This window comes from Nannobrachium achirus (genome assembly GCF_963921795.1).
Source record: "Nannobrachium achirus genome assembly, chromosome: 2".
Taxonomy (NCBI): domain Eukaryota; kingdom Metazoa; phylum Chordata; class Actinopteri; order Myctophiformes; family Myctophidae; genus Nannobrachium; species Nannobrachium achirus.
In genome coordinates this window covers 4,311,623-4,323,767 of record NC_137811.1, presented here as the reverse complement: position 1 = coordinate 4,323,767, position 12,145 = coordinate 4,311,623, and the positions used below count along the sequence as shown (strand labels likewise).

The 12,145-nt window shown below is 43.3% G+C and overlaps 1 protein-coding gene across 3 annotated transcripts in view; it reads left to right on the top strand.

Annotated features, from left to right (window-relative positions):
• The window catches only part of il6r (interleukin 6 receptor), a 75,861-nt gene extending 72,269 nt beyond the window's left edge, over nucleotides 1-3,592 (top strand). Inside the window, exon 12 of one of the 3 annotated variants that reach the window (XM_080753198.1) lies at nucleotides 1-3,592. This exon is cut by the window's left edge and continues 738 nt beyond it. The gene's annotated coding sequence lies outside the window, so the exon portion shown is untranslated. The other 2 variants (XM_080753199.1, XM_080753197.1) reach the window with 2 other exon arrangements.
• Nucleotides 3,593-12,145: the final 8,553 nt, after the last annotated feature.

Here is a 12,145-nt window from a genome sequence, read left to right as displayed (position 1 = left end):
TCATATGGGACTACCGTCATAGACAGTAGCCATTGGTAGGCCGGAGTCAATGGCTGTCTGTCTGACTGTCTGTTCAGGAAGTGATGTCACATGACATACTTTTTATGCCCATATATGAGTCATTCTGTACCACATCTCCATGTTTAGGCCAAACAGGTTCGCTCCATTTCTCCATGTATAGATCCAAATGACCAACGTCGAGCTTGACAAGGAGGATACCGCACATTGTACCTCATCCACCCTTTCTTCTCTCTCCTTTTGGTATCTTTATCCTCCTCCTCCTTTTTTTCTTTTTTATTCTTCTCTTTTTTTCACAGCCGCCCCCATATTTACTTTAGAAAATATATATTAAATTCTAAGAACGTTTCGAGTACCAGTTTGATACAAGAGCGAATAAGCGCTACACTTCTGGAATCCTGTGCGTCGACTTAAAGTCGGATCCAGGCCTAATAACTTTATCTAGCCGCCCCCGTTGCCACCTCCTTTTCTTTTCTGAGACACATTGTGTTATCCACATTTCGTGTAGCCGCCCCGTACAGGAAGTGATGTCACAACTCACTGACATCACACTGACATCACAGAGGTTACGGAAGGAAGGAAGGAAGGAAGGTCACTCAAGCGACACGGTTTTTCAGAGTATATGCGACCTTCGGGTCGCAATAAAACAACATGATTGGCCAGTAACTAAGCACATAAATAAAACAACATGATTGGCCAATAACTAAGTACATAAATAAAACAACAGCTACTTCCTGGTTCACAGCTAGGCAGCGTTGGCCAGTAGCGACCGCGGTTTCCCGGTGAACCTGAGCGCAACGGTGGGGGCGTGGGAGTGTGGGGAACACACACCACTGACTATTGCCGATGATGGAGAGGTTATAATATAGCTTTATGTATTGAGAGGAACTCTTGCCGATTTAGTAAGAGACTCGTCGCCAATTGCAAGATATTTAAAAGTTCTTTGGGGCCATGATGATAACTTTCTTCCCATTATTAGACTAAGGATTTATATTGTCTGTGTTATTGTTTACAACCACAATTATTCACGTGTGGCAAGATCGCGGTTCCACTAGTTTTACTAGTAGGCTAGTAGGCCTAGAAGCCTTTTCAGAAGTTAATTTAATGTTTTCCATTTAATGATTTCCTTTATCCTCATCTAATCTTGAGCTAATGCACTTAACTGTTTTCACCAGGTTTTAAGGCCTAGTAGGCTTTTCAGAAGTTACTGTAATGTTTTCCCTTTAATGATTTCCTTTATCGTCATCTTGCGCTAATGCACGCAACTGTTTTCTCCAGGTTTAAGGTCTTATTTTAGTTGTTTCTCGTAAGCTCGCCACCCTCCTTGCCCATCGGCCCCCACCGTTGTGCTTAGGTTCACCGGGAAAACCGCGGTCGCTGGCCAGTAACTAAGTACATAAATAAAACAACAGTTACTTCCTGGTTCCCAGCTAGGCAGCGTTAGCCAGTAACTAAGTACATCAATAAAACAACATGATTGGCCAGTAACTAAGTACATAAATAAAACAACATGACTGGCCAGTAACTAAGTACATACATAAAACAACAATCAATTTCCAATCAAATGGCTGCATTTTGAGCGACCCGCCTCACACCGCTCCTGATTGGTCGAGCAGCTGCTACAGCTCTCACATTTTGAAAACAAATATGGTGGCCCCCATACCTGACTTGAGCTTACAAATCGCAAATAAAAGCTGTATTAAGCGAACTTTTATCTGAAATCAACTGGCTTGTCAAATCTTTGAGTAGCAGCAGCGCTATAGAGAGAGTTCTCTCTCTATTGCGCGCAATGAGGGCCTCTACAACTCTTTTTTCCCGGCTGAATCAGGGGCCCAGCACGTCCCTGAACTAGGTCAACGTAAAGCGTTGTCTATGGAGGACTCCCAGACAGTCTGGCTGTTGCGAGGCTAACACTTGTGTATGTTAATCTGACTTTAGTAGATTGTTTACTTCTTGGACATGCGTTTGTGCTGTGGCAGGTTATTTAATATGGGATTTTGACAGCTTGCTTCTCCTCCTCTTGACGGAACGCGTCGACTGAAACAATCGGCGTCGATTCCCGGGGCTTAAAGCAACTTGTCGATTCGCCGATTTTTAGAAGACAGCCCTAATCGTATCGTTGTTAAAATGTATCGTTACACCCCTACTAAATGAGTTAAATGTCATGTTTAATAACATGACAGTTAATAGTTGTTCCTAAACTTCACTTTTGAACCAGAAATGGGACTTGGCTGTGGTCTGAACAAAAGTCCTGTGTGTTCACACTGAGCTGTGTGTTGAAACGCTTTCTGTCCACGCAGATAGTGTGGGGACATTCGTTTCACAAGATGTTCTGTTGAAACTACAGCGGCTTGCTACTTGTCTGGAAGGCTGTGTCCTCTTTCCCTCTGTCCAAACCGTTTCCCCTTTGAAAGCTTACTACAACAACAACAACAACAGGCACGCAGGCACGTGCACACATAGACATCAAAGGGGGCTTGAGCCCCTGCCCTTTTATCCGTCTGTCAAAAGTGCCCTCTCCAGAACATGAGTGCAGTAATATATGTGTCCCAATCTCCCCAGGAGCCAGTCATTGCAATTTTTTTCATTTTCATTTTTTCATTTCATTTGAAAGCTGGGGATCATAGCTACAAAATGATATATTGGTTGTGGAGATTGACCCAACAGTTTTGAAGATATGGCTTATAGAATGATGCCATGCTGAAATAGTACTTTTGAGATATTCAAGTTTTAAATAAATTTCTAACCTGCAATGACCTGACTCCGCCACATGGGGAGCAATCTTCAATTCAATCTTCAATTCAAAGAAGCTTTATTGGCATGAGAACACAAACGTTTACACAGTGGTGGAAAAAGTACCAACATTTTATAATAAAGTAAAGTATCAATTCTGCAATGTAGAATCACTCTGTTACAAGTAAAAGTCCAGAATAAAAAATGTACTTGAGTAAAAGTACAAAAGTATTGGTATCCAAATGTACTTAAAGTACCAAAAGTAAAAGTACAAAATGTTTGAAAATAGCAGATCTACAAGCTCACAACGTGTCGCACCGCAATGCGTTGTGAGCTTGTAGATCGTCTATTTTCAAATAGCCTTGGTATAACATAGGGCTAAAGTGGTTTATGTATGTTTTAAACTTTAGTTATTGCTCTCTAAAAAGATAATGCCACAACAGCATCTCAAGCATTATTGGGCTAAATGTAAAGACGCTACAGTGCGCCAACCGTGAAGCAGTTTAACCAATTTGCTACATACGTCTACACAAACGGTCAGATTACAAAGATAAATTGCTTAGTGAAGGCTCACAGATGTCACCATAGGGTACGCTCCAGCAGAATGTCCCGTAATGATCGTATTATTTAATGAGGAGCATTTTAATCCGATCGGTCGTCGTTTCCTTAAAAAGGTATTAATGTATCTAAGTGCAGTACACCTCGCAACCGATGGGGTCGCATGGCTGAAAAACAACAGAAAATGGCATCTGATCGGATTAAAATGCAGTTTATTAAACAATACGAAAGATACGGGTAATTCTGCTTGAGCGTACCATACTGTGACATCTGTGAGACTTCAGTAAGCACGTTATCTTTGAAATATGAAGGTTTTTGTAGACGTACGTAGCAAATAGGATTAACTGCTCAACACGAGGTTGAAGTGAACCTATTACGTGTGCAACAGGGCTAACTGTGCTAAATGTAGCATAATCAGTGTTTGTGTAACTTCAGCCAGAAGGATTATTTGACCTGATAATAAAACACAATCTACAGGCTTAACCGCCTCGCGTTGTGAGCTTGTAGAAGAGAGCAACAATAGAGTTGGGTCACGTTTTATTTGTTTATAGCCTGCAGCTAGCGCTGCAGCTAGCGCTAGCTAACGCTAGCTAGCGTTAGCCGTTAGCCACTCATAGCCAGTCAACCAGAATAGTCTACTCTAAAGTCAACTTTCCGACGGCGAGTGAACGATTGCATTCCATCCATGTTTTCTTGGCTGTCAATTTATTGTCCAAAAAAACAAACACCCTGAACGTTAGAATTAGATAGTTTAGGACGACACTGATCTATTCAATGCTAAGCTAACTCAGTGACAAAGGAAGCTTCCGCACCGGAGCATACGTCACAGACGTCTCCAGGCCGCTCCAGGATCATTTCACCAGCGTAGAAGAAGAAACAGCGGAAGTCAAGAACGGCGGAAGAATAATAAATAATAATACACAAAATCATACATTACGTGGTTAATAATTGTTCATTTGGAACACACGTGGCATTAAATTAATGGGATAAATACTGTGGGTTGCTTCGCTAAGTAATGGAGTCCCGATATTACCGCATTTGGCTACAAACGGCTAACAAAGGCTGGCTAGTTAGCATTTTAGCTAATATAAACTGGGAGGACTAACAGAATTATGTACCGATCTCTCACATTAATTAAAAAAAGTCTTATTTACATGCAGAGTTAAGCTCTGGCGTTTAAGTGAAATGTAGCCTAGATATTATGAGATGCTGTTGTGGCATAAAAAAAAAAAGAGCAAAAAAAAAAAAAAAAATCATTTTGGCTACAGGGAATAATGACAGTCCCCGAGATGACTAGCTGCTGGGGGTGCTGGGACACATATTATGGTGAAAGAAATGAAAATATTTTCCCTTTTATCCGTCTGTCAAAAGTGCCCTCTCCAGAACATGAGTGCAGTAATATATTATGGTGAAAGAAATGAAAATGCCCCTCTTTCCATGCCATACACAAAGGCAGCATTCAAGAGAATTGCCTTGTCCAAACCCTCCTGAACTTGAATGCAGCATCTCATGTTGAAAGAATTGTCCTCTCTGTTGATTCAGCGTGGTATCACGCACCATGTGAGCTTGGGAGGTCTGCTATTTTCGATATTTCCACCAAAAGGCCCTTATAGAAATTTCAGCCCCTGCCTCTCTAACATTCTCTGCACGTCCCTGCAAGCATCAATGGGAACATGAGGTCCGTCTGTAAAAAGCTGACCATCAATTTTGTTTTTACTGGAGTGAAAGAAACGCAAATGTGGCCCTCTCCATGCGGTAACCGAAGGCAGCCTTCAAGAGAATTGCACTAAATGCAGCATTTCATTTTGAAATAATTGACCTCTCTGTGTAGAAAGCCATGCCACATACACGCCCCATATCCGGTAAATTACGCTTGAGTTGAGTGCTGTGTCGACCTACAAGCTCACGACGTGTCGCAGCGTGACATTAAATTATATGTTGAGTTATTTGTTAGTTATTGTGGTCTTTTGTTCACTGTAGTCTGGCCTTATGCTGACCAGTGGAGGAAGAAGTACCCAGACTTTATCTGCTCTTAAATCTTGTTTTCAAGTGAATGTATACTTTTCACCACTGCATTCTATGTATACTTTACACCACTGCATTTTATGTATACTTTACACCAGTGGTTCTCAACCTTTTCAGGCTGTGACCCCCAAAATAATCATATTTCAACTGGGGACCCCCTCACCCTACGAGCACTAAGAGTTGAGGCATTACATTTTATATAACACGGTTCTATTGTGAAAATAGCAGATCTACATGCTCACAACGCCTCGCAACGCGAGGCATTGTGAGCATGTAGATCGTCTATTTTCACAATTTCTGCCTCTCATATTTGACAATTTGGCCAATGTTTAATTTGTCATTTAGAGGTCATTCTAGTCGGCGACCTGGCCAACTCGGGAACGATGTAAATAGGGAATGAATGCCCCGCCCTTTAATGCAAACCCCATTATACCTGTTGTCATAGGACCCGTTTTGACCATCTGTTTGCCTGTGTCCATTTATGCCCATATATGGAGATATCTGTTATCTGTCTGTCTGTCAGCGTCCATTTTATGTCCATATATGGAGATCACTGCAGATATAGTTCTGGGTCCATTTTATGCCCATATATGCCCATATATGGAGATATCTGTCTATTTGCGTCCATTTCACACCCATATATGGAGATCTCTGAATCTGTCTGTCTGTGTCCCTTTATGCCCGTATATGGAGATCTTTGTGATTCTGCGTAAATTTTATGCAGAGCCTTTTATGAAGTGATGTCACAATGAGTCAGAGCTTTCGCCGATTTCCTCCGGAACAGCCTGATGTCAACAATCAGCCCCGCATAAGGAGATTCCGAACGTTTCGCGCCGGTTCGGGAAAACCGCGCGTCGGGTCGGGTCGAGACCCGGCACTGCACTCCGTGCCGTGGCGGGGAACGCGCGTGCCGAATCTGAAGCCGGTGGGACGAACGGTTCTCGAGATACGCGGATTACAGACACACAGACACACAGACAGACAGACAGACAGACAGACAGACACGCAGAGACTTCTCGCATTTATAGATAGATTAAAAAGTCCTTAAATTGGCACTTTAGAAATGTGCATAAACCCTCTATACACTTAAACGTCATGTTGGTTTGTTTACTGTTGAGTGAGAAAACAATGTTGCACATTAACTTAATCATCTGGGGACCCCCCAAAATAATTTGGCGACCCCCCTGGGGGTCCCGACCCACAGGTTGAGAACCACAGCTTTACGCCACTGCATTTTATTAGGTGTTGTGATGATGTTTTCACTGTAGTCTCATTGTCACTGTCAGGTGAAACCCTGAAACCATGTCCCAAACTGTCTGGACATGAAAAAAAAATGTTCTTGTTAATACTTTTCGTTGGTTCTTCACGCACGCACGCACGCACGCACACACACACACACACACACACACACACACACACACACACACACACACACACACACACACACACACACACACACACTAGGGCATTCACCAAATATTCGAATATTCGTCAATAAGTCACTATTCGACGTTGTTCACGGAAATCGAATATTCGCTTATTTTTATTTTTTATTGTTTTCTCTTTAAAACACTTGGAATTGTAGGTATTACATTTAATGTGACTCGGTTCCACAGATAAATATTGTGAAAATAGCAGATCTACATGCTCACAACGCCTCGCAACTGTGAGCATGTAGATCGGCTATTTTCACAATGTTTGCCTCTTGTACTTAATATTTGACAGTTTGGCCAGTCCTGTCGAATATTCGACTATTCGAATACTTTGAGGTCGAATAATTCGGATATTAAAAATCACTATTCGTGAATGCCCTAACACACACGCACGCACGCACGCACGCACGCATGCACGCACACACACACACACACACACACTTAACCACTCAAGTTCACCAAATACTGGAACGTTCTCAATTGTTTGTTTTCTCTTCACAAACTACAAACTGCTAAGATGAGTTCACGAGATGAAGGCTTAAAATGATTTTCACTTTAAATCAAATGTGGAAAATATGAATACCGTACATGTGTTTTGTGTTGCTGTTTGAGAAGAGAGGCGTATTTTTTTAGCTACTTCACTTGGGGGCCAGTTGAAATACTTCAAAGATGAATGAAGTTGTTCAAAGATAAATGTATATTTTTGTTTGTCTGAATGTCTGTGCTCTTCTTTGATCGTGTGTCTCGCCGAGGCTTAAATAAAGAACCGTTTCTCTTGTCTGCTCTTCGTACCCTGCTCTTTGTAACAACATATTGTTTGCTGGACAGACAGACAGACAGACAGACAGACAGACAGACAGACAGACAGACAGACAGACAGACAGAACGATGAACAGATAGATAACCTACTTTACCATGTCATGCCATGTTGTGTGCAATACCGCCACCCGCTGGACAAAGCTGGAACTATTGCAAAGCTGCTGACATGGAAACATTGTCATCTACAACCTGTCTTGTCAACAGTGTTGGGCAATATTACTTAGGAGAGTAATCGTTACTTATTACTTATTACTCCTTGGAAAAAGTAATTGCGACCGTAGGTCGCATTTACTACCAAAACCTCCACAGGCTGTCTGTCTGTCTGTCTGTCTGTCTGTCAGTGAGTGAGTGAGTCCGTCACACTTTTGCCCTGCTCATATCTCCACAACCGTTGCCCCCATCCATGCCACATTTTGCACACACACTCCTTACCTGCCAAACTACAACCTCCAAGGACCCCCGGAGCTCCAGGGACCCCCAGGTCCCTGGGGGACCCCCAGGTGTACAAAAATGTCCCTCCGTGAGTGACACATCACACGTCACACTTTTCCCCTGCTCATATCTCCACAACCGTTGCCCCCATCCATGCCACATTTTGCACACACACTCCTTACCTGCCAAACTACAACCTCCAAGGACCCCCGGAGCTACAGGGACCCCCAGCTCCCTGGGGGACCCCCAGATGTAAAAAAAAAAACCAAATGTGCAAAAATGACCAAATGACCACCCCAACGGGGCTGCTCACGGGGAATTCCCGGGGACCACCGACTCCTGGTGCTCCAGAACGGATGCAAAAGTGGTGGTGCCCCCAGTGGAGGACCCCCTACACTGCAGCTCACATAAAATGCCGTAACTCCGGCTAAGAGCGACCGGGAGAGCCGGGGCCGGTACCTATTCGTCCGCCTCGGCGCCGCGCAGATCCCACCCCTCATTTCTCACATGGCCCTCTTCTAGCGCCACCATCAGGCCGATTCTTGCAAAGCCACCTACGGTCGCTTATCTCCCGATTAGGGAGTCTTACTGGTAATCAGTGTTGGGCAATATTACTTGGGAGAGTAATCGTTACTTATTACTTATTACACCTTGGGAAAAGTAATAATATTATATTACTTATTACTTGGAATCAAGAGTAATATCTAATATATTAAGTTATATTACTTTTTTTTTTTTTACCCCGCAAAAGAAAATAAATGTAGGCCTACAACAGAATCTGTTTAGCCAGCACCTTTTAGAACTGAATCAAATTCATTGGAACAATAAGAGTCTCTGGGATGCAATCAAAAATAGGCTATATATAATTAATGACAGGCTTTGTAATTAATTAATCGCAAATAATCACATTTTAATCGCACATCAATATTTGACCTGGGAACAGTGATAAACCTTTTTAATAGATTTTGGTATACAAGCGAATCAATTAATAATTAATATATATAAGCTAAGCAACAACACATTGCTTATTTTTATTACATTTAAACACCCCAGTACTTTAGTATTTTGATCCTAGGCTCTGTACTTGGACTGCTCTTTCTCCTCTACACTCTACTCCTCAGAATAAATAAATATTAGGGTTTAGTCAGTGGTGATGTAAATAAAAGAAAGGGGTCCTAGCTATTAGACAAGGATATATGGAGACCCCTGTTGTAACTCTGAGGACCCTAGGGGTCCCGGACCACATGTTGAAGACCCCTGCCTATATTATCCTTATAATAAATATTTTCTTTTCTGGCTTAAAAGTGTATTTTATAAGTGATGTGGAGGGCTCTGGGGGGTTCCCACTAAGCAAAGTGCGTAGGCTTTCAACTCCCTAAAACCGTCTCTTTCGGTGAGTGGTGAAACTATGTGTATTTCTTATGTTTACATTTTACAACAGGCGAGAGGCTAGCAGTTAGCTGTTAGCACAAGGGCTAGTCTAGTGGAGGGCTGGAGGCTAAGCTAACGGCTAAACAGCAACATCGCATTGCGTTGCTTGAGGCTTGATGTGCTGTGGTGATATGCAAAGCATAATTTGCGAAGCCGTGCTTTTGTCCACGCTCCCGATTGCTTTTTAAATGTAAATGTCCCAGCCATCCACTTAGCGTTTTCGAGCTGCTTGGGGATCCGCTATAGATGCGGTGGACGGGCCGCTTTTGGCAGTTTTGGCTTAGTTTTTTCGGGCTGCGAGGGGGTCCGCGGGGGTCCCCAAGGGTGGGGGACCCCTCGGGGACCCCCTGGGAGCCGGCCCCGTCCCTCCAGGTGACTCTGGGGCCGAGCTGTGTCGCGCGCCGTACACTGTGGACGACAGAATGTTGTGCTGTCTAGCCTGTCTTAGGACTGTTGGACAGGCTGCAGGCAGCAACGCTCTCACCCCTCTAACATAAGCTACGTCATAACTGTGCGCAAGCTGCGGCAGATCTACAAGCTACACAGCATCTCTGTTGATATGTGTTATAGTTTGTAGGTCTGTTCTATTTTTGCATGATGCGGCAACTTCAAGTAACGGGTAACGAGGGCTTTTTTTTGCGGAGTAAAGCGTTACATATTACCAGTTTTGACAGAGTAATACCTTATATTATTCGTTACTGGATAAAGTAATAATATTACAGTAATATATTATTAGTAATTTGTTACTGCCCAACACTGCTGGTAATATTATATTACTTATTACTTGGAATCAAGAGTAATATGTAATATATTAAGTTATATTACTTTTTTTTTTTCCTGCAAAATCTGTTTAGCCAGCTCCTTTTAGAACTGAATCCAATTTATTGGAACAATAAGAGTCTCTGGGATGCGATTAAAGAAATTATAATTGCAGGCTTTGTAATTAATTCATCTCAATTAATCACATTTTAATCACACATCAATATTTGACCTGGGAACAGTTAGAAACTTTTTTAATGGATTTTGGTATAGGCCTACAAGCGAATCAATTAATAATTAAGACATATAATATATAACCCAACAAAACATTGCTTATTTTTTATTACATTTAAAACTCTCAGCTCTGTTGAAGACGCCTGCCTATATTATCCTTAAATAATATGCTACATATTTTCTTTTCTGCCTAAAAAGTGTAGGCTATTTTAGACGTGAGGTGCAGGGGCTCTGGGTGTTCCCACTAAGGAAAGTAGGCTTTCAACTCCCTGAGGGTGCTGAGGCCTGCTTTGCACCCTCATTTTGGCCAGGGAGCACCCCCACCTCAGTAATTCCCGAAATTTACATTATAATACAGTAGATCAGCATTGGCTGGCCACAACCTGTTTGGCACACACTCCCATTGGTATGCAAATTTAGCCTTTTGTTTTCACCTGGCCGATTTGAGTTGGGTATCCTTCACTTAAAGCATAGCACCCTCAGCCATTGTGGGCTGCCGCCGGCCCTGACATGAGGCTTATTGAGCACAGACAGTGGAGGCTACGCTAACTGGCTAACAGCAGCAACTCAGTCCGCAGTGGTCCACGGTGGTCCCGCTGAGCTCCGCGGACGGTCCGCGGCGCCCCCGCGACGGACCCCTCCGCGGCGGACCCCGCGGCGGACCCCTCCGCGGCCGAGAGGAGTGCTTGTAGATTGTAAACGTCCCATCCATGTAAACGCGTCGCACGCTATGCTCTCTCTGTGACTGTGACAGGCAGCGCACTGAGCGCAGCGCTGACACTGGTCTCATGACATAAGCAACGTCATAACTGTGCGCGCTGCGCAAATGACTGATCTACAAGCTACATCGCATCTCTGTAGATGTATGTTGATGTCTTGTAGATCTGTTCTTTTTCTGCAATCGGCTAAAACGGCTAGTAACGGAGTAGCGAGGCTTTTTAAGTAAAGCGTTATATATTACCATTTTTTTTAGAGTAATACCTTACACTACTCGTTACTGGAAAAAGTAATAATATTACAGTAATATATTATTAGTAATTTGTTACTGCCCAACACTGATGGTCATTGATTTTTCCAGTAGTGCTAAGGGTTTAGGTGGAGTCTGAAAAGGTGAGTCTTCAGTCCTCTGCGAAAGCTAACGAGTGAGTCCGTTGTTCTAAGTGCGACAGGGAGTTTATTCCACAGCTTGGGGGCCTGGAGGGCAAACTGGATTTTTGCCCTGGAGTTTTTAGCGAGGGTTCTGTCAACATCCCTGTGTTGGTTGATCTAAGTGCACGGGTGGGGGTGTAGGGGTTGATCAGGTTTTGGAGGTATGGAGGAGCCATACCTTTGGCTGCTTTGAAGGTCAGCATCAGAGTTTTGTATTCCGTGGGGCCGCAACCGTGCAGCCCAAGCCAACTGATTCTCTGCGCACAAGGAGCACATGAGCAATTAGGGGTTAAGAGTCTTAACCCCTAGTGTTGATGGGACACACATCGACATTGCTACCCTGGCCTGGAAACACACCTGGGACAACCAGGGGCTCTGGTTCCCCAGGCGGGCTCCCTAACCATTCTGCTATGCCGCCCCTAACTCTTTGAGTTTCACTAGTGAGGCACTACTCCTGATCAAAGTCTATTTATTCATTGTCAGTTTCTTAATAATTGTCAAATTAGTTTTTGTACCAAGCTGCACAGGCACATCCATATGCTCCACTGCAGTAA